Source organism: Hyperolius riggenbachi, chromosome 1, assembly GCF_040937935.1.
Source record: "Hyperolius riggenbachi isolate aHypRig1 chromosome 1, aHypRig1.pri, whole genome shotgun sequence".
NCBI lineage: Eukaryota > Metazoa > Chordata > Amphibia > Anura > Hyperoliidae > Hyperolius > Hyperolius riggenbachi.
Genome location: NC_090646.1, coordinates 396,156,879 through 396,175,891, shown reverse-complemented (window position 1 = coordinate 396,175,891; position 19,013 = coordinate 396,156,879). Strand labels below are relative to the sequence as shown.

General features: G+C 39.4%; 1 protein-coding gene and 1 long non-coding RNA gene across 10 annotated transcripts in view; one reads left to right on the top strand and one right to left on the bottom strand.

Annotated features, from left to right (window-relative positions):
• LOC137517749 (uncharacterized) overlaps nt 1-18,383 on the bottom strand; it is a 44,289-nt gene extending 25,906 nt beyond the window's left edge. The window contains exons 1-2 of the long non-coding RNA XR_011020647.1: nt 18,339-18,383; nt 14,225-14,341 (exon numbers count right to left, since the gene is read on the bottom strand). This is a non-coding gene — a long non-coding RNA (uncharacterized lncRNA). The remainder of the gene's footprint in view (nt 1-14,224; nt 14,342-18,338) is intronic.
• The window catches only part of LINGO2 (leucine rich repeat and Ig domain containing 2), a 2,118,418-nt gene that overhangs the window by 651,798 nt on the left and 1,447,607 nt on the right, over nt 1-19,013 (top strand). The gene's annotated exons all lie outside the window — the stretch shown is intronic.

Sequence of the window (19,013 nt, the reverse complement as noted above, 5' to 3'; positions counted from 1 at the left end):
ACTTTAGATTGGTGCATCGATTCTGGGAGTGGGACATTCAATAGCAGATTTACACTGCCATTCAATTCATACTGCCCGCGCACCTGACCCTTCAGACCTCCCACCCACGTTGTTCCATGAAATTTGTTTTCACCTGGCACAAGTGCGCTTTTCCTCCATCCCTGCTTGGTCCATCTGTGCCAACCAGAGGGAGGTGTGAAAGGATTAGTACCTTTGTCACCAAACATCAACATGTTTGGGCTTTGTGTTCTCATTAACTGCTTATTATACATGAGAATGTCCTCTCTTTGTTCTCCTAGGACGAAATGGCAGCCTAGGATCACCATCAGCACGGTACTCTTAATTATAAAAGCACCTCCTTAGGGAAAGAAAAACATTAGCAATTTGCATTATGCTTTGTTCAGTCAGTTTTTTTTTTTATCATTTTCCGATCTCAGGAACCTTGGTTTTTAGTCTCTTTTCAATTTCAGCAATCTCGTTTTTTAGTCTCTTTCCAATTTCAGGAATCTGTTGTACCCTCTGACCAATGTTTGCCGTGCTACTACCCCTATACTACAAAAAAAATGGCTGCCTCCCTGTACGAAGGAGCACTTTGCACTTAAACTACACAGGGTGCAGGGCTAAGCATTCCAGCGTCAAATGCCTGTATGCAGATCCTTGAATGCCCACTTGGTAGGTAGTCGTATGGCAAACCTGTACTGATACACTGTCACTCTGTAAATGGCAATTCTTTCATCTTTATAATTGCCCCATGAACTGCTGCCAGTTCTTGTTCTTTGTGCTACACTTGATAGGAGCTGGAAAAAACATATTTGACCAATCAGTGGACGAAAAAACACACACACAGTCCCAGCCCAGCATAGACCTCTCAGTCAAGCTCTGGCCCTGTCCACGACAAAAACCGGAAAAAAATGTTACCGCTCTGCAGCCGCGGCGACGGATCCCTGGATTGGTCAACTCCCTTTTTTCCAACTCCAGCACCCCCTGATGCACTGTCCCCCCTTTTACTCTATTGGGAACTCATGCTGCACCACCCGTTAAGATGCCTCCCTTAAAGGAATAATCCCATAAACCACTAACTACAGATACTTTCCTGATCTGCACTGCGCTTGCAAATCCCACCCTGGGAAATATCACATATGCACAGAACACCGAACACATTAAAATACAATAAAGATAATGCAATATAACAACATAAATCATACTTGCCTGTTCCCGAACACTTGGCAATTCATCAGCTTTGCAACTTTCCAGCGAAACTTCTGATTGGACCCCGGAACTTCTGAGCGTAATCTCTCTGTCCCCACACTGGACCCCGGCTCAGTGGATCGATCTCATCTGTGGCAGCTGCAAGCCCGCCTCGGAGCGTTCCTATCTCCCGATCCTGTTTTAGGCTTTTTTTAACTGCTGTGCACCTGCAGCTAAAGTTTAACGTCCAAGAGTTTTGCCGCTGATTTCCTCGAATTGCAGCCCGTGTGCTGGCTCACGCACACCGCTTATCAGCTTGATAAGCTTTCTAATCCGCGTCTACTCCGCTTGTTTCGCTGTGGAATACCTTGAAAACTTCGGCCCCTGTCTGCCTGTTTTGCTAGACAGTGAAGGGTTTATCGGCACCATTGTTTTAAACTGTTCTTAATCACCTTTTTTCCGGCACCAGCAAACTCATCAGCAAGAGTTGCGCCTCACAGACTGTGAGATAACTTGACTCTCAACACAGCATGCAGGAGATAGACTTTTCTCAGGCTTCTTCAATATTCACGTTATTTATTCAGGAAACAGATATACAGATAGATACAGTTCATCATATCCTAGCTAAGCCACTCTTCATGTTGCGTTAAAGCTTCTTGATTACCTTCCTAGTGACTGTAATCAGGTCTTCTTAGATCTATTCTAAGTTACATCTAGACTACCTATGTACAGCATACATTATATCAGATTACATATAGAATGAAAATTCTTAGAGGTCCCAGTCAGCATGTTGGTAGCATGAAGTAGGAAGCAGAGCAGGAATCAGAGTCAGAATGAGCTCCTTCAGCTCGTCCGGCTCTTTTAATACCGACTAGGAAAGAGTTAAATGTGACCTCATTTTCGCCATCCCCCAGACCAGACTATTGGTTAAGCCCCCTTGTGGTGTCATAATACCCACCTACTCGATTAATATTTAATGTCACTTTTCCCTTACTTACTGGAATGTGGTATTTTGATAAACATGGCCTATGTTGATTGTTCTTGTGGTGTACGTGTTGAGGTCAGTGTAGGCCTGTGGCCTTCTTTCAGGAACATGTTCTCGGTATCCGCGTGTATCATCTGCTACACGCAGACACCGAGATGCTTCTGCCTGAATCACTAGAAACTCTATTTATTTTAAAGGCATACTCTGCGGACAAGCCTTTTACATAAAACTCAGGCTTAATAACTGAGGCCTACTTAAATTATAACAGTAGTCCTAACAATATATATTTTTTGTTTGTTTGAGTAAAGCCAATCAAAGAAGAACCAGATAACATACTGTGTGTCGTGCTGCTAGTGGTGCAGGATAGATGTGCCTGTGGCCAGGGTGGACATGAGGCCTTGAGTAACTGGCATGCTCCAGGGTAATAATGCATAACAATCATAGTACACATCGGTGCTGTAACCCTCTAATAGCCTCACTTCATTCATTTTTATAAATGTTAAGTAGTCGACAATGCTGTGTGCTAGGCCACTTTGCTTGTCTGTCACAATCCCTTCAGCTGCACTGAACTTCAGATATGACACTTAACGCGGGGCAAGCCAAAAACTCCATGGCAAATTGTGACAGCTCTGGCCACAGCTCTGGCCACAGGTCAGAAGTCCAGAGATTAACTCTTTGGCTCAAAGTACTCCTGAATTATAGAAATTAATCTACGTAAAAAAACATTGCACCATTACTTACCTACTCATGTCATCCATCGCTGTGCTACTATCGGTCCTCTACGTTTTCCCGTTCTACTGCAATTTACTTTTTTAAATGCCGGCTCGTGCATGGACTCCGTAAGTACTTCCGGGTCAGCGACAATGCTGGCAACAGACTGTACATCTCTTAACATCAAGAAAACATTCCGTGGGCACCAGTTACTTTGAGCTTACATTTATTCCAGGAGCATGTACAGACTGATGACAAAATAAACGATGTAAGATCTTAATACATCACCCTTCCGGGGCTTCTGAAAAGGAGGTTCGTCTATTTTGGACAATAGCGTCGTTGAAGCGCTACAAGGAAAAGGGGTATACATCTAGAGGATTTAGATATTACAAAGCTCCATCAGAATATAAAGACGATCCTGAGTTTGTAGATAGGTGGAAGACGGCTTTTCTGACACTTGCTAAAACTCTCAATGACATTGTGTTGGAACGATCTGAGAAGGAACATGACAAAGTGACTGAAGAAGTTTGTGATATAAAGACTCAGTTACAGACAGTAGCTCCAGGGGAGAAGCTAAAAAGTATAATTGATAGAGTTGACAATAAGTTGATTCCCATACAGAGGGAAATCAAAGAGAGAAAACTTGGGAAATATCTAAGAGACCAAGAAGACTTCCAGTCAGGAAATATTTTCCAATGGTCACAACCAGAGGGACGCCCAAAGAAACCTAGAGGCAGACCCCGAAAACCAAAGAGAGGTTATTGGACTTCGGAGTCAGGTTCAGACTCAGAAAGTGAAGCTAAAAAAGCAAAGAGACCTAAACCTAAAACCCCTTTAGGAGGAAAAAAGTTCGGAGGGGCAGGAGGAGAGGAAGAGCCAGAATGTGCAAAGAAAGTATCTTGGAAGGGGCTTCGCCCAGAGTAGCCAGCAATGTGGACAGTGTCCCTATTGATAGTGATAACTCAGATAAAATGCAGGTTGTCAATCTATCGGAGGTTCAGATTCCTATGGATGTAACACAGGTGTTGGAAAAAGGCCTCAATTTTGTGGTTACCAAGTCCTTTGATTACGCCAAATTTGAAATTGACCTTTATAAAAGTATACGAAAAATGAATATTTATCGGAACTTTGGGAACAAACACTGTGTATCTCATCAGTCATCAATTGGTTCCCTTGGTTTTCTCCCGACGTTAAAACCTGAAGATGAACCAGCATTGATTAACCTACAGGAACTGTTTGAAGAGGGGAATACCTGGGGGGAGGTGTCCCCGTAAATTGCATCTGTACCAACAAAGCAGTTTTTTGCATGTAAATCTACCACCCCTTATCCGCCTTTACAAGGATCAGCAATTGATCTATTCCAACGTCAGATTTTAAGGGAAACAAAAGCGTTATTGTACCCTCATGACAAGAGGAATCTCACTCCTAGAGAGTGGAGAGCCATACAATGGCTAAAAGCGTGTCATGATCTGACAATAAAAAAGGCGGATAAGGGGGGCAATATTGTGGTAATGTCGACTCACAAATATCTGCAAGAAGCAAGACGACAGCTTGAGGACCCAACAACGTATACTAAGTTAAAATCAGATCCCACTATATCTATACAAAACAAGGTTCGTTCTTTGTTGCGAAGTGGGGTTCAAGCAGGTTACCTTAGTCGCAAATTAGGATATGACTTACTCCCAGACTTTCCAAAAAAGCCAGTTATATATTTTCTCCCCAAGATACACAAGTCCCTGGTGGATCCCTCTGGCAGGCCCATCGTCTCTGGGAGGGGATCAGTTACTGAGCCCCTCTCCAGGTACCTGGACCATGTTCTCAGACCACTCCTCCTTGAGATCCCCTCGTATCTGAAAGATACGTCACATGTGTTGCAAAAGGTCGAAACAACGAGTTGGTACGAAGGTGATCGACTGGCAACCATCGACGTGGTAAGCCTGTACAACAAGATACCGCAGCGATTGGGTGTCAGTACGATGTTCGACCTCCTCATCGAGACGGGACATCATGACATTCTGGAAAGTGAATTTTTGTGTCGCTGTTTAAATTTCGTCCTTGAAAACAATGCTTTTCGATTCGGAGGGGAGTGGTTAGACAGATATCGGGAACGGCGATGGGGACGTCGGTTGCGCCCACATTCGCGAATCTTTTTTTGTCCAGATGGGAAACCATCTACATCTATGGGGAAAGAAATCCCTATAGGTGTTATCTGAGAGCATGGTCCAGGTATGTGGATGATGTGCTTGTCATATGGAGATCCACCAGGGAGAAGTTTGATGAATTCTTGACATACCTCCAGCAGAATGACATGAACATGCAGTTCACTGGAGAATGGGGAGGTGAAAAGGTTTCATTTCTTGATCTTTCTTTGGAGGTGGTGGGGAATAAATTAATCACAAAAGGGTTTCGCAAAGCTACAGCAACGAATTCCGTCTTGCATAATGATAGCTATCACCCACACCATGTCAAAAACTCAATCCCCTATAGCCAGTTCCTGAGGTTAAAACGGAACAATACAATGAATGAGGACTTTGAAATACAAGCAAGGGAGATGTGTCAGCGTTTCCTAAAAAGAGGTTATGATCCCATGATGGTGGATCAATCCCTTGATAAAGTGTGATTAATGGAAAGATCGATTCTTCTGGATAGGCAAAGTGATGTGAAACCAGAACCAAATAACTTCATTTTCACTTTTGATTTTTCACCCATGTCCCACAGGATTAGAGAAATAATTGATCGGAATTGGGCAATACTCGAGAGGGATGAGGACATCTCCCCAAAAGTGTTGGGGGGCCCCCTCATCTCCTTTCGACGCGGACCTACCATCGGATCAATGATCACACAAAGTGAATATGTCCCTGACCATACCCCAACCTGGTTAAATAGATCATCCTACAGGGGATCATTCCCATGTGGACATTGTCCCACTTGTAAATACATGGTCAGAAGAACCGACCATGTACAATTAGGTGGATATTCGCACCAAATTAAGGATTTCATTACGTGTAGGACGAAATTCGTTGTCTATGGCATATTCTGTCCCTGCTCCTATTTCTATATAGGGAAAACTACTCGACCAATTCGTGAAAGATTGGTGGAACATCGCCGATCAATCAAAAAGGGTATAGGTGCATTAAGAATGATTAATCACGTAAGAGAGATACATGATGCGAATGCTAATTTGTTAAAAATGGTAGGTCTCGAGCTGGTGAAAGCCCCACGACGTGGGGGTAATAGAGATAACCTGCTGTCACAAAGAGAATCGCTGCTTATTAGTCGATCCGATGCCCTAGGGCCTTTGGGCTTCAATGATCGTAACGAATTTAGTGTGTTTTTGGAAAAATATTAGTACTGATGTGGACTCTCTTGTCCCTACTTTTGGTAAGCTTGCTTCTGTCACTGGGTCTTTCTCTATCTACTTATCCTCCAACACATAATAGTTAGTGAGAGATAGATTATAAGTGCGTTTATTTAGCTTATATGCCCCTATCCTTATTGTGCAGCCTATGCTCCTTTTCTTCTTTGTCCGGTCATCCCTCCTCCAATTGCTGTCCAGTGTCTGAACCCCACAAAAACGTCCGTATGTTTGGGAGTTGCCTAGTAACGCACCAAGCAAATGTTGTCTCGCTTGAGTGCGACAGGCAAGTGGCGGAGTTCCGGCATGGGCGGTTACGTGCAGATGCGCTCCAAGTTGGAGCGCTGATGCACTTCCGCCTAGGGATAGCAGGGGGAGGAGGATTTCCGGACTAATGGAGGATGTCCTGGCGTCTTTATAACGCCGGGCTTTTTGAGATGGCGGCGAGCTTCTCCCCGCCAGGAGTCAAGTCTAAGAAAAAGCACTGTTCAGCGCGAAACAATTGTCAACAAGAACACCATCTTTGTGAATGTTTGCAGCCCCGGAAGGGTGATGTATTAAGATCTTACATCGTTTATTTTGTCATCAGTCTGTACATGCTCCTGGAATAAATGTAAGCTCAAAGTAACTGGTGCCCACGGAATGTTTTCTTGATGTTAACTGGTTGATGCTCTTAAAACGTGAAGGCACAGTGAAAAGCTGATACCAGCAGCGGTAAAGGTAACCCAATCAATAACATTGTGTGCGGGGTAGACACTTCTGCTCTTTTGGGACAAGACTGTACATCTCTGTATGCGCAGATAAAATGGAGACGTGCATTAGGGGGTGGTATTTATGCCGCACGGGGCCAGGACATGCTGGGGAGAGAGTGGACTGATTGACAGAGGAAAACTGCCACTTCCTCCATGCCCATAATCGATGTTCCATCCCCATCAAAAAATTTAGAACACTGTCTATCATCCCCCCCCCCCCCCAAGACTAACAATCTAACATCAGTTACACTTTTAGATGATCAATTGTCACCGTAGGTGGCTGTTAGCAGCAAGATTGCACAAAAAATACTGGTTTGTGCCTTAGATACTGCAAATGTGGTTAAGTATTTAAATATATGCAAAGTTGTGGCAATTAGGTGTTACCTCTTTGTTTTCTCATTCATGTTTCAAATCTCAAATGAGCACAGAAAATTTGCTCTGCTTTTTCCTTCTTCAGTGTGTGCAAAAATGATTGCTGGTTACCCTGAATTATGCTATATGCTTTTGAATGTCATTTTAACAGTGTTGCTTTGCAAATGAAGCCAGTTGTTATGGGCAACAAGCATAAATTGCCCCCTCACATAAGATAGCTGGGTTGCAGGTTTATCTCTACTTAGGCTGTTGATTCCTAAAGCAGTGCTATACTGTTTCAAATGGATTTAAGCAGCTTATTTGACCACACTGCACATGCATAATGATTTACAAATATAAAGCTTCACTGCTGAACATGTAAAGTCTATTAAAAATACAGAATAATGTTTTAAACAACAGATGAGTGAGTACAAAATGAAAGGACAAGCATAAAAATTGTACCTGATATATATTTAATGGGCATTAAGTTTTGAGCAGCAAGACTTTACATAAGTTAGTGATGAGCTCAAAGTTTGCATAGTAGTTATTTTGCAGCAGAATCTGGAATTAGGATGCAAAATTAAATTTTGCATGTACTCATAATTATGAAATGACGCACAATTTTGGAAATACAGTATATGTATATATATCTTACTCATGTAAACTTATATATATCTTTCTCATGCCTGTACATTTTAATTAATTTCCACAAAAATGTGTTTTCTCATATGCATTTTTTTCAGTGTTATGCTTCATAGTGTTAAATGCATTTACTGTATGTCTTTAATTGTAATGTTTATGGCATTTATTCTCTTGAGCAAAACTTCAATAGACTTCAATGCATTTATGCGAAAATATGTTTTCTTATATGCAAAAATGTTTTTTCTTATGCCTCATAGACTTCAATGCATTTGTGTAAAAATGATGCTAAATTATATGAAATCAAGATTACCCACAATACCATAATTATGATCTTCAGAATAGTGTTAGCAAAAAATATGCAAAAATGTCCTGAATCCAAAACTACTCGTTGTGAACAACACTAACATGTGTTAGCCATTACGCGTGTGCAAAATAATGTGTGCTAATTAATGCATTACAGTACAACACTACTTTGTAAATCATTCTCTAGGACAGGGGTCAGGAACCTTTTTGGCTGAGAGAGCCATAAACCCCACATATTTTAAAATGTAATTCCGTGAGAGTCATACAATATGTTTCAAACTTAGACAGTAGGGCTCACGTCCCTGTTGCCATGGTGATGTGTATACAGTTGATCTGCCAGCCAGCGGCAGTGTCAAAAATGTCTTCCGCTACTCTTGGGTTTCAGCAACATCAGCAATTTCCCCCGAGAGCCAGACAGGAGACTAACAACTAACAATTAGCTAGCTGACTTGGGGGTTGATTCAATTTTTTGGATGAAATCCCTGCACTTTGGCCCAGTAGGCTGCTTGTCAAGCGACAGGCAGCCTATTGGCCCAATCAAAGTTACTGGACCTGACAGGGTCCAGAGTGGGACAACTGGAGCAGCCATTGTTCGTTTTGGGGTAGCGCGAGTAATTTAGTAGTGCACGGTACAGCAGTAACGTGCCTACTTTGAAAATGTTACTTGCGCTGCTTGAACAGTGTAGCTTAGTGAATCAACCCCCTACTGATTTGTATGTGAGCCAGATGTAGCCATCAAAAGAGCCACATCTGGCTCCCGAGCCATAAGTTCCCTACCCCTGCTCTAGGAGAACAGAATTAGGCTAACTGAAGACTGATGCCACAAATATTACATAGCTAGATGTGATGATAGTTGACCAATAGGGGGCAACTTAGTCAGGCCTGACTGTCACTTCATACACATGTACCACATTGTAACAGCGATTTTAAGCTTTTAATTAAGGCTACAGCACCTTTCTATTATCATTTTTAACATGGGAAAAGAAAGGGGTTTTGTTTGCTACTTTAGGAATTAAAATAAACCAGTCAACCGCTCTATAATACATAGAGTATTCTTACTACCTAGAAAAGATGTATAGTCAGTGCTTAAGCTATTGGAGATAAATATTTAGTCCTAATAAATCTCTTGGTTTGTGAGGTAAACTTCCAACTCCTTCACTCTCAGGGCCATATGCAATTCACTTTTTCTCCTAAATTTTCTCCTAGGAGATATTTTTTCATCTTTTCTTAAAATAACTTTTCAGCACTTTGCAATTGAAAAAGTACCAAACAGTAGGTGAAAATGTACTAGCATAATTATTTAAAATATTTTCTTGCTTGCTGATGGTTTAAAAAGTATGTTATTGACAAGTTGTGAAAATATCCCCTAGATGACAACTAAGTGAAGACACCAATCTTGGCAGCAGATGCTCAATTGGTCATGTGACGCTCTTCAGCACTACTATAGCCAACATCTTTTCGTCGAGTGTTTTTTTAAATGAAAGAGTCTTAAGACATCACTTGGCCAATAGTTTCTGCACTGTATTTGTACATGTGAGATTATCACCTAATTTGGCTGCTTTTAGCTGTCTCTGTCAGCTCAGGCATATGGGTACCTTTATATTAAAGCATTACTAATTTCCAAAAAGCTTTCACTAACAGATGTGCTAGTAGGCCTGAACAAAATTGGCACCAAGTGCAAAATAAACTTGGATTCATCTAATTAAAATGACTTGCCTTCATTTAGTATCAACTATAACCTTTACCGAAATTACTTGATGATACAAAATTAATGCAGAAGACCTTGATTTGTTGATTCCAGCTCATATAATCTTCATTCAAAGCCATATTAGTCAAATACTTAATTGAAAAATCATACAGCTGTTATCAAGCTACAATTTGCAGCTTGAAATGTGCTTTAAATATTATGTTATAAATATTAGAATGTACTCTGTGTTACACAAAAGTTGCAGTGTAATAGTCGTATAGCTAGATGCAATTCAAAACTTAAAGATAAAAGTGAAATGTAAAAGTGATGAAAAACCACTGTTTAAAATCTGGGATTATTGTTATTTATGTCTTTTTAAAGACATATAACCACTGAAAACATTTAAATAACAATCTTAAAGTGCACATACGATGAAAGGATGTTTCATATGAACATGTAAATAAAGAAATTGTACACAACTGTCATTAGTTTGGTCAGGTTGACATCTAGTAGTCTTTAAATAGTGTACTACCTGTTATAAATTATATTTGGAAGTTGTTGTTTAGAAATCACTGTACATCTCCTTCACAGCATTAGTGGACCCTGTTTTGATACTTATATGAATACTCTCTCAGTGGAACAAGTCAGAGGAACCCTCTGTAGATTCCCTTTAGAGTTCGCTTATCTCTTAACATGACTGTGTTATTGTTGTTGAGTTGTGTAAACATCAGTGGTTGAATGTTTACACTTTACCTTCTGAATAGGACTGAGTAAAAAAGTACAGTAAACAGAAATCTGATATCTGGAGCAAAAGAGAGGGTTTATATTTTGCAAATGTCACAAATCAGTGGTGTTGCATAAATAAACATTTGTGCCTATATGGCATGACATTATGAACAGGAGAACTATGATCAAGTGACCAGACTAATACCTTGGTAATATAGGTATGTTGCTCCCTTATCACAACTACAATATGTTGTAATAGTTTAGGTCTTGTCACAATACTAAGAGCCTAATGTACTGAACTATATGGGGATTTTGTTTCTGGCTTCAAATTACTTTGTAACACTAAAAAGGAAGAAGCAAGATTTTGAGCTAATTAGTAGGTAAACTAAATAATTAACATGTATGAGAAGGTGTGCATAAATCAACTCAACTCAAATGTAATTGATTGTAAGGGCAACAGTTCGCGGAACAAACTTTGTACAGACATTCAGGGTGCTATGTAATAGAAGAGGAGAGGAGGGATGATGGATAAAAAATGAGTGAGCAGCGTCCTGCAGCTTTAAGGACAAAAGAAAAATGCAATGATTTTTCATCCATCTTTTTATGGTCCACCACAGCAGATTGCTAAACAAGGTTGTGGCAGCTTCACACATGCTGGATTGTCATCTGAGACAGTCCAAAACTATCAAGGCTTAAGACCTGCACAAAGCACACTTTTAGTGATAATGCAAAGGGGTGCTATGCTTTTGTTATATAAAGTGAACTTCCCTGCAGCTAAGACCTAATAAAATGGTGTGGTGCTCCCCCAAAACTGTTCTGCTCTGTTCTCACCAGCAGAGAGGGCAGATAGGTGACATGGCTCTACCCTCTGTTTCAAGAGGTCTCTAACCAGATGGACATGATGGGGGCAGGGAGTACTAGAATACTTTATTATTCTTTATTATTCTTAATCTCCCCATCTACACACTCCGCTTTGATTGCAGTATGGGTCATGTTTATTGATAATAGGGTTTTCCCAGTGTTACTTGCAGTTTTCCTATTTACTTGATGAATCTCTGTAAGAGTTCTGTTCCCTTCAAACTTTTCTTCTCATCTAACAGATTTCAGCCAGCACCTCTTCTATTGATAGACACAGCTAGGCTATGCATCAGGAGGACATGTCTAAGACTAAAAATGAAGGAGGAGACAGCAGTGGTCTTTTAGTTGAGCAAAAAGGGAATTGAAAAGGACATCCTCTACAGATTATAAATGCAAGATTTTACCTACAAGGTTCTATATTGCAGTCAGAACTCTTGATGAAGTCATGATCCCAGATAAGAACCTTAAAAAACGTCAGAATAAATTCTTACAATGTCCTTTGTGTTTTTGTTGATTCTTAACTTTTACATACTGGCACAAAGTGTACATTGTGTCAGTATATCCCTATATACCTAAGCCAGAGCATGAGCTTCTTATCTGAGTCCTTTAGTCTAGAAGCTTGCACAAGTCTGAATTCTCGCACCTGACCAGTATTTTACTACCAGCAGTCAACCAACTGCCAACTTTTCTGATGATTCCTATATCTGCACCCAACCTGACCTACAAGTGTTTGGACCAGCAACCTGATCTGTGACCCAAATATGTTGTTTTCCTATTTTCTACTTAAATGCATACTAAGAGTCTAATGCAAAGGCTTAACATTAAATGGAACTTACTTGTATGCTGAAAGAAAGCCAAATCAACAAAAACAGAGAGATGTAAGAGTCCTTAAATGATTCACAACATAGCAGATCACCTACATCCCCGTATCTTCCTTCTGTGCTGAGCACAATTGAAGTTCAAATAAAACCTATAATGACAGCCAGTTAGCTGGACTATTGCTGCTTAGCACAACACCAGAAACAGAAACAGCCGTATCAGTCTGCCGACAGCACGTACACATGTGCTACTGTCGGCTGAACGTCGGCCCAGCGGGAGGGTCTGATGGACCCGTCGTTTGCGGCAGTATGGCGTGTGTACGCGCCTTTAAAGGAAACCTGAGACGAGAGAAAAAATGCATATGTCCCTGGGCCTTCCTTCAACACCCTTCCGGCCATAGGCTTTTTGGCCATCCTTCCAGTCTGCCTCGATGCTCCACTAGCCAGCTCGCTAATTCCTGTAGTCACCTCATACATTGCATGTGTGACCTGACCATGCTCATGCCCCCCACCATGCTCCTGTCACCACAGTACTACTGGAAAGGTGCAGAATGACCCCTGGCGATGGGAAAGTGATGGAGGCGTGCACGTGGCCGGACTGCACAAGTGTCAAGACAGCACAGGAGGACAGCAAGGGAGCCAACTGCCTGAAGGGGGCTGGAGGGAGCCCCAGGTATGTATATATATTTTTTCTCTCATCTCAGGCACACTTTATATGCACAGTAATAAAGATAATAGTAATAACAATAAATAGTTTGATGGATACATCTCTAAAATGTGCAAGCCATGCAGAGCAAAAAAAAAATCATAACAAAACTCTAAACTCCATTTTCTGCCTAAACAGCTTGGTGTCAAAAGCTGAACAAACATTCTTACACTTGGAAAGGTATGGTACCATTAATGGCGATTTTAAAACCCTCTCTTTATAATTCTTTTGAAGACCTGTAAAAATAGTTGACATTGAATGTAAAAAGACAAGGACCTCCGGGTTTCTTTTGCTTCTGTTGATGTGGAAATGCTTTCCAATCTCTCCTAAAATGACAGATTCTTATGAAAGTAACCTTTGCAAAGCATGCTATCATTCATGCGTTATTGCCAGATGATATAGCACATATTAACTTCAGCCTATGCAGGACATCCTCTGCATTTAGAAACTTGATATTTCACTGCTCCATTGCTGTACAAGAAAGTGATTTAGTTTAGCACTGGTTCAAATCTCTACAAGAGAGGTGCTAGTGGTTCAATCACTGTAGTTTTCATTGAAATATTTGAAAGATATACATGACAAGAGCTACACCTGTCTGACTTGTAAATTGTATATCTGCAATAAGACCAGAGCTCACCATATTTTCAGCTAACAGTCGGCTAATCCCACAGGGCAATATGCACCACCACTGTCACCCCACACATACCAAAACAACAACACACAAAATTCTTTGACCACACAATCTGGTCAAACAAGGCATTGTTTGTCTTCTAAAAACTCTGGAATCCAAGAATTTAGAATCTCTCATAGATTGTCTCAATCTCCAAATCATATAATAATGAAACTCATAATGGCATGAGTTAATAAAACATGTACTGAACAGTTGGTATTACCAATTTGGTTCTTACATATAAAGTGCTACTACTGCCCTACTACCCCAGAACTACTATTATAGCAGCACTTGGCCCTATCATAGTGAAAGAAGGACTTGGGAAAGAGGGTCCCTTATTGGGCATATAAATATAGTGTATTTTACTTACCAGTTAGTTTTAATTTAATGTCTGAAGTACTGCTTTAAATACAGCACTGAATAAATCCAGGCACATGGCCAGGATGGAGATGATAAAAAGGAAGATATTTACTTTTACTTATCTTTTCTTCAGAAGAACAAAATGGTCCATATTCAATTTACTTTTTCTTCTAAGTTTTCTCCTAGGTGATATTAACCTACTTCTTGGTATTTTTTCAATTGCAGAGTGCTGGAAAGTTATTTAAAACGGAAGATGAAAACGGAAGTAAAAAGGGGAAAAAAATAAGTCAATACATTCCAAAGTGAGAAGTTATAAAATAGAAGAGAGATCAAGAAATGATTGATATTCTTCATATAATTTGTTCATACTGTTTGATCCACAATCAGTCTGTACATAATCATCTTTACCACTGGCAGACATGAAAAAAACAGACACCCCCAACTGCCGTTATCTGTCGCTCTGCCCCCCACTAATGTTATAGACTAAAAGTTTTATCTATCTATCTATCTATATATATATATATATATATATATATATATATATATATATATATATAGTAGATTCTGGTTGCTTGGTAGTTGAAAAGAGACGTTATTTCCCACAATGCAACAAGGCTCCCATAGTGTGATGTCAGGACCTAGGTCTTGACATCACACTGTGGGAGGGGTTTCACCACAATATCAGCCATACAGACACCCCTGATTATCTATGTGAGAAAACATAACGATTACTCAAGGGAAAAAGGGGTATCAGCTACTGATTCTGATGAAGTTCAACCCATGGTTACAATTCCTCTTTAGGAAAAAAAAGTGAATTGACTAAGGACCAAATACTTCACAATGTTAGCCTGGGCAGAGAACATTTTTTTTCTTTCTGTGAAATTGATTTCCCACAGAATACTACTTTTTCCCTAAACATCCATCTGAAATACAGTACCTTACTTACTTGCTAGTAGGAAATAGTTACCGTACTTTCTTGAATTTACATGCTTATTATTGGCACTATAAATGTGGTGATCAGCTTATCACCAGGAAAATGTAATTATTTCTACAGAAATGTTCACACTTTTTTAGAGGTCAGTGGAGTGCCTATTTATAAAAGTGGTGATCAGCAGAAAATATCACCTGTTCCCCCTGACAACCACTTTTGTTGATAATTATTGTTCAGTAAGTTGCATCCATCTTATTTATTAAACAGGTATTAGCTGATTGCTTCTATGGATCACCAAGTAGTGTTCATCAGTTTGAAAGTGGAAAATGCTATTTACTTAATTTTGACAGAATGGTGAGCAAGATGCTTTTTTCAAATATGTATTCACTACTTTTGCAGCAGATCTTTACTTTAAAAAGAGGTGATCTGCGACATCCTGTTCTTTATGTTGTCCTGAATCTCAGGGAAGGTTTGAAGCTAAAAGCTTCCTGTCACACAACCTTTGCCTATATTAGTCTTGTGGCCCATGGGTGATGCACCCCCCAGTTGGGTGGAGAACTGAAAAACGAATTGAGGCCTAAGCTTCATGTCCAAAACTAGCCAAAAGTTTGATACGGTGGCCTAAAGTGATAGAAGAGTCCACTCAGGTGAATGAGATATGGATTGGCACTTTAATTACAGTGGGTGAGCAAATAACTGAATTATTCAGTATGCTCCTTTCTAAAGATGATGATCTGATTATTTGAAAAGGAAAACAAAATAGTGGCAATTTATAATTAGGCTGCTAAGTATTATTACTGCGCTGAATGTAATTCCACAGCCACTGTCAGGTGTCTTCATGTAATTGTGGTTTCTCAATAATTACATTTAACCTGTAGTTAAGGTTTCTAAAAACCTAATAAGCTAATTAATCCCTTGAATGCCTGCTTCTACATTTTAGCAAATTCACTCAGTTTGTTAGTTCTGCTCATGCTGCTCTGTGCTAGTCCTTAATATCCTGAATCCCTACACTGCTTGGTTTTGCACAGTCACTAACCCTTTCACTTGCAGCCTACTCTGATTTTACTGTACATTATTGCATATATCTGTATATGTAATTATGCAATGTATCATTGCATTGTATATATACAGTTTAGGCATTCATTTACACAGCTCTGCTGTGGTAGCCATCAGTGTTACTTGCAAATTTTCACCAAAGTCATTTTCATATCAAAAATCCTAATTTCGGTTCGAGAAAATGAACGCGAAAATATGCTTGGAAATGCGAAAAAAAGGTATATTTGACATGAAACATGTGGAAAAGCAATACTTTTTACAGTGAAAAAGCAAAGAACTATCTTTTTACTATGACTAATTTTCCATGAAAACAATATTTTACCACAAAAATTCGTGAAAATCGCAATAAATATCAAAACAGACTTCGAAAGAATTTTTGTTCGAAAATCGAATTTTACATATTTTCGCAAAAATGAATGTTAAAACAATATTAGTATTTTCGCTCATCACTGGTAGCCAGTAGCAAATACTGAAAGCAGCAACTGAAACCCACTGTAGTAAAGGCCTGGCAGAGCATAAAAAGGAGGAATCCCAGCATCTGGTGATGTCCATGAGTTCAAGACTTCAGGCTATTACTGCCAGCAAGGGGTTTTCAATCAAATATTAGAAATGAACATTTAATCTCTAGTTATTTCATTTGTCCAAAATACTTTTAAGCCCCTGAAATAAAGAGATTGTGTTCAAAATGCTTTAGATGTCTTACAGTTTATGCAACCATTTTGTTCACCCCACTGAATGAAAGCTAAAAGTCTGCACTTCAACTGCCTCTGAGTTGTTTCATTTAAAAATGATTGTGGTAATGTACAGACCAAAATTAGAAAAAAAAATGTCCCTGTCCAAATATTTATGGACCTAACTGTATATATCCAGACACATGTGACTAAAGGGCTAACAGTACCACTAGCTCAGTTAAATGTAAATCTTGATATTATGATGCTAGCCACACTTCACATTGAAAGATACAAACAAAAAAATGGCCAACCCTTAAATTATGATGTGATAATCCTTAACCAATGTGCATCCTTTACAATCTATGACAAAGATTAATACCATGTTCATATTTTAAATGTTATGATAATGCTAGCTTTTCATGCAGTGGCTTATTTGAAGTTGAACTAAAACCAAAAATGTACAAGGCACATTTTATCAAGAACTAAGATCTGTAAAGAACCAAATTGGTGGACAGAATCTTTTTTTGCAGGTCAAGTGTGCTTAGAACTAGAATACAATTTCTTTCTCTCCTCTCTGGATTAAGCTGCTGGGCAGGCCAGATGGGCATGACAATGAGACACATAAAGTAGGAAGAACAAGTTACATGAGCAAACCTTTACATTGTTGTGGCACCAAAATTTTGTGCAGGCATAATTCTCGTACATAGGTTAATGTAAAAGTGTTTTTGTTTGTTTGTTTGTTTGTTTTTTCAAAATCAACAATTTTTGCTTTAAAAATTAAATGAAGTGTAAAATGAAATGCAATTATTAGGCATTACTGGGGATTTCAGGAAATACTGCATATACAGAGAGTAGACTTTATAAAAATGTTTGCATTCTGTACAAATAAATTTCTGATTTTCAAGCAATTTTATATATTATATATTTGGTTGAGAGACTGGACTTTCACTGTACGGAAATAATTGTTGTCATAGTAATGCCATTTTACTTCATTAAATTGTTTGTTGCCGAGCTAATCTTTTAATAATACCATTTTGTATTATTTCCAGCTAAATCCAGGCCTTAGGACATTCACTTAATTAATCTATATAATGTAACAAAGGGAATAACTATATACTGTTTCATGCTTAAGCCTTTTTGTCTACTAACAACATAATTAAACACAGAGGAACTACATCAATGGAGTTACAAGAGCAGACTAAATGTTTGCTTAATGTCAAAATGATCACTGTATTGGATTTGGCTGTGCTACATGTTCCCTTTTATCCTTTGTGCATAATAGGATGCTTTAATTGATATTTAGTCAGTGGGCGGTCTTGTGAAAAATGGCAGCACTAAAAAAACAGCACCTTTGGATTTTCAAGGTCATTTTCTACCAGAAAGAATAAATATCAAACAAGCAGCAGGAAGCACAGTCAGGTTATTTACACAAATGAATGTTCAGGAGAAAACAAAACCCATCACACCTCTTTGTGTTTTCTTTTTTTCATTTTGCATAATGATGTCATAGATGTTATCATTTTAATGACTCACATAGCCCCGGAGGATAGCTTTCAGTATCTACCAACCTGGGGAGACAAAAGCATCCTAGAAGTTATTGTTGTGAGTTCAGTGGCTCGCATCTAATCAGTTAAACTGCAGTTGCTTCCTATGCTGGAGTTCCAGTACTTAAGACCAAGAGCTGCATTTACCAAATATAAAAGTGTCAGGACAAAATTGGTGCGTTACCATCTTTTTTTTTTCCAACTTAAATGTTAAAAATAAAATATGAAATGTTCTACACAGAAAATAAGAGAATACTGGTTGAACTCGATGGACGTATGTCTTTTTTCAACCAAAATAACTATGTAACTATGTAACATCCCAAGGAATCTGGCTAAAGTAATAAAATACTACTTGAAGTCCTTCAGATCTATAAGGTATAATAAACAAATGTATCTAATTTGCGGATGTGTTAGTACGCTGTCGTTGAGTGGGGTGCCGGGAGAACTGAATGATGGCTCTCTTTGCTACCACTAAACTCTCTGGCGGTGTCAAATACTATTCCCTCTCTGAGTCATCACAACTCAAAGGAAGGTGTAATTTGTGGTCTGGTTATCGCCGGAGCCCCAAATTACTCTTACTCTTACACGCCATGCACAGAATAACATTGCTGCTTAGTTTTGGTGCCCAGCGGTGAGAGGTTTACTCTGCGTGACCAATCCTCAAGCTTTATCAGGGTATGGGTGTGATCTCCATCCTCT